This window comes from Dermochelys coriacea, chromosome 8 (assembly GCF_009764565.3).
Source record: "Dermochelys coriacea isolate rDerCor1 chromosome 8, rDerCor1.pri.v4, whole genome shotgun sequence".
Classification (NCBI taxonomy): Eukaryota; Metazoa; Chordata; order Testudines; family Dermochelyidae; genus Dermochelys; species Dermochelys coriacea.
Genome location: NC_050075.1, coordinates 48,689,917 through 48,694,837, shown reverse-complemented (window position 1 = coordinate 48,694,837; position 4,921 = coordinate 48,689,917).

Here is a 4,921-nt window from a genome sequence, read left to right as displayed (position 1 = left end):
CCCGCCCCGCCCCGCCGTCGGGAGACTCTAGGCGCTGCGGCTTCCCAACCCCGCGTTAGCCAGAACCCTCACAGCGCTCCCATAATCACCGTAACACCCCTTCTGAGCGAGGGGACACACACCACCCCCATGCTCCCTGTGGTACCCACAACACCCCCTCTGCCGAGGGGGACTCACTGCACCCCCATAATCACCACGACACCCTACAACACCCCCTCTGACTGGGGGACGACGACACTGCCCCCATAATCACTGTGACACCCCACAACACCTTGCCCCCATAATCACTGTGACACCCCACAACATGCTCTCTGACTGGGGTGGCAGGGGACAACACACAGCACCCCCATAATCACTGTGACACCACACATACACAACACCCTATGTAATCATTAGAATCACAGAAGATTAGGGTTGGAAGAGACCTCAGGAGGTCATCTAGTCCAATCCCCTGCTCAAAACAGGACCAACCCCAACTAAATCATCCCAGCCAGGGCTTTGTCAAGCCGGGCCTTAAAAATCTCTAAGGATGGAGGTTCCACCACCTCCACCACCCTCCTAGTGAAATATTGTTTGCTAATATCCAACCTAGACCTCCCCCACAGCAACGTGAGACCATTGCTCCTTGTTCTGTCATCTGCTATCACTGAGAACAGCCGAGCTCCAGCCTCTTTGGAACCCCCCTTCAGGTAGTGGAAGGCTGCTATCAAATCCCCCCCTCACTCTTCTCTTCTGCAGACTAAACAAGCCCAGTTCCCTCAGCCTCTCCTCGTAAATCCTGTGCCCCAGCCCCCTGATCACTTTTGTTGCCCTCCACTGGACTCTCTCCAATTTATCCACATCCTTTCTGTAACGGGGGGCGCAAAACTGGACGCAATACTCCAGATGTGGCCTTACCAGTGCCCAAGAGAGGGGAATAATCAGTTCTCTCAATCTGCTGACAATGCTCCTACTAATGCAACCCAATATGCCGTTAGCCTTCTTGGCAACAAGTCACACTGCTGACTCATATCCAGCTTCATATCCATTGTGACACCCACCTATCTAAAGCCCCGCATATGAACAGTCCCCTGTAATCACTGTGACAACCTCACTCCACAGAGTCCTTTATAATCATTGGCTCCCTCCAAAAGACCCCCTCAATCAATGACACTATCCCTTGCAGTTTTCTGCAGTTTTCAGAGTAGCAGCCCTGATAGTCTGTATCCGCAAAAAGAACGAGGAGTACTTGCGGCACCTTAGAGACTAACAAATTTATTTGAGCATAAGCTTTCGTGGGCTATAGTGGGCTGTAGCCCACAAAAGCTTATGCTCAAATAAATTTGCTAGTCTCTAAGGTGCCACAAGCACTCCTGTTCTTTTTATCCCCTGCAGTGTCCTTTTTAAATACCAAGACGTCCACCCACCTGCTCCCATTTCATTACTGGGAAATCCCCACACAACCCCATATAATCACGAGGACACCCCCAAAGAACCTTCTATAATCTCTGAGACACCCATCCACAATATCCCCTCAAACACCACTCACAAAAGTTCCCTCTTAATCTCCATCACAGGGACTCCCAAAATCACTCACTCAGACGTCCATGACCATTGAGGCAATCTCACACGGTACCAATCCTCAAGACATCTCATATGTACTTGACCTCTTATGGATAGGATAGATGATTCTTTCTCCTGGGGAAAGAGGTGCTGACTAAAACAGAACCAAAAGATGACCCTGAGTCATACCCTGACGGAGGCATCTGAATCTTAGACCAGTGGGTCATTAAGTTGATGAGGGAGCCTGCAGGGCAATGGATTCATCTTAACTGATGATTATGGACTACTTAAAGAAACCATTCCTGGTTGGCTGGGACTCACTGAGGTGGGCTACTAGAGGTGGTTCAGAGCAGAAAGGTTTGTCTCATAATATTGTCTTAAAGCAGCAGCATGTTGGCTGTGAGATCCCAGCAGCCAGAGGCCAAATAAAACCAGAGGCTGACTCCCTTGAGGAAGGAGTGGAGTTGATGGCATTCACACAATTTTGTGCAATCCTGCTGGCTGGACCTAAGGAATGGGTTTATTGTCACTTGGTAGCCAATCTAAGAGGTGCTGTACTCCTGCTGGAGAATTTTCTAGGTGCTGAGCTGAACAATGAGCTGTAACCCTAGCTGGGAAATCAGGGTTTAGGTGATGAAAGGCAGGTATGCAGTGATGGGACAGCCATGAAGAACTATGGATGCCATTTCAAGGATTTTAGTGGGTTGGGATTTCTTGCTTTGAGCCATTACTCATTTCTGGGTTGAGGGTCACAAACAGCTCTGCCTAGTTTCACATGGCAGACCTACAGCAGCCTCTATTGTTCCATTCCTGGCTCTCTGCTATTCCTCTGACAGTGCTTTTTTTTTAAAAAAAGGAGGAGCTGCGCAACCTCCTCCTCGTACAATGAGCATAGTGGACACGTCCAACATATCACAATTTGCTTCCTCTGTTTGCCTTGAGGACTTCCTGAATGCCACAGTCAGCAGGGCATCTGATTACATCACCTTCCCCAGGAGAGCAATCATGGGGAAGTTCTACTGGAGAGCCCACTTTCTGTTGGTGCTGGGAACCATGCATAGAACCCATAGTTCCTGGAGTGCTCCCAACTGACACATTGCAACCTTTAGGAACAGGAAATATTTCTGTTCAATCCATGAAGATGCTGTGTGTATGAAACCTGCAAACTGCCAAATTTTACTTTGCAAACTTTTGAAATTTTTGTTCATAGCCTTTAGATCTTCCTGCATTGGGAGACTTCTTTCCTACATACTTAGAGGAGGTCATGCACTTATAGAGTCCATATAGTTGTCTGTCAAGCTAAGAGTTAATTTGACCATGGTAAGAATATACGTTCCTTAATCAATAGCAGGTGTTTTTCCTCTTCTGGGTGTGACCGATTACATTTTTAGCTATCATAATAAGATGGTTGCCAAGATTTTGATAAAAGTTTGTCAGAGGAGTATTTGGATAGAATCCTAAGGGGGGGAAATGGCTGGGTAAAATGGAATATGGAGTCCTCTGATGCCATTTGAAATGTCTTTGACCTTCAACCAGAAATCTAGTATGACTGTACAAAACCATCACAAGTGGCTAAAGAAACCAGTGACTACTGGTTTCCAATTTCTCCATTTTTGGGTGTCCAGCCCCAGCTTGAGATACCTTGAACAGGCCTGATGGTCAAAAGGCAGGTACTTATCCCTGTCTAAAAATCAGGCCCTTTAAAGGTATCTCAGGTTGGGTCCCCCAAAATTGCGGTATCTAAAATCACTAGTCATTTTTGAAAATTGAAACCCAGACCTGTTATATTTTCATTAACATTTATAGAAAGTATCATTTTATTTATCATTTTTTAGGTGTCATGTATCCTTTAAACCAGTTTGAGCTGAATTACTTTCGCAGTGTAGAATGACACTTTGACATATGGTCCCTAATGAGTATGTGAGTCCTAATAAGTCGTCTTTGTTTGTGATATATGTTTAAATTTCTCTTTTCATTTTTAAGACAGGAGACATCAACTGAACAGTAAAATTTCAACAGTATCTAAGACTATCTGACTATTTTCTGTTTAACCTCATGGGCCAGATTGTGATACCTTTACTCATGTTGAGTTGTATCTTCCTCTGCAAGTAGTTCCATTGAATTTAGTGTGAGTACTCGTGCTATAATTATTCAGCATGAGGAAGAGGATCATCTTATGGTCCCTTTGAAGCAGCTCATTCTATTACAGTATATATATATATATATATATATATATATATATATATATATAGTGCTTTCTTAGTACACTGTGGTGTATCCTCTGTGAAATTATATTTAAGATCATTGAGTGTTAATTCCAGCCATAGGCTCATGAGTCGGTTTTACAATCTATGTGCAGGTCATAGCATAATTGCTGTGAGACAATGTGTGAATTTTGACCATGCTTGCTAAAATTTTCTCATTTTTGTCCTTTTTGCTCACAGATGCAGCTTGAATCAGATCAAGAGGCCAGAGTTTCACACGTGGAGTTGCTTTCCTTGTTCACTGTAAGATGATGATTCTTTTGGCAATCAACAGTGCTTGTGATACTAAGGATCTTATTTCTATACATTTTACATCTGTCATGTTCTGTATACATAACTCTGAGGTGATTTGTATCACAATGGCCATAATTTCTGACTATACTGTCACATGTAACTAATAGTTTTGAACATTCCCATACAATATGAAAAAATTCCAGCTTTAATATAGCATCTGGTACAATATTTAGAGTTTTGGGGCTGGAGTCTCCCATTCTCTTAGGCCACAAGCAGTGGAAACCAGAGGAACTCTCTGCAGGGGGAAACGTGGCAGAGATAACTCTTCTGCCTCTTTCACCATCGGCTACTCACCTCATCCTTGAATATGAAAGGAAATATGCTGGTGGGAAAGCTGGGGTGGAGTGGGGATTCAAGCCTTCTTCTTTAAAGCACAGATCCAGCAAAACACTACTGCCTGTGCTTAACTTTAACATTGACTTAGGACTACTCAAATGCTTAAAGTTAAGCACAGGCTTAACTTTGCTGGAATGGTTGAAGTGCTTGTGGGATCAGGGCCTTTGTCCCCAATAGCTAAGGAGATGCTTGCAAAAGGTTGATTTTCCAAACTGTATTTATCAGGCCTTGTGAAGTCTACAGGGATTCTTCACAATTAAGTAGGGCACCTTTGATTTCTAAGCAACATTTGTCTGAATGGGAGGAATATCACACCAATATGGCTCTTAGGTCTTGTTTACATGAGAAAACTGCACTGGTTTAATGTAAGGCATCATTTTAAACTAGTTTAGTTAAACCAGTGCAAAAGCCTGCGTGGACACTCTGATTTTGGTTTAAACGAGGCTTATTTCAGTTTAGCTTAAGTCAATTAGGAATCAGTTTAA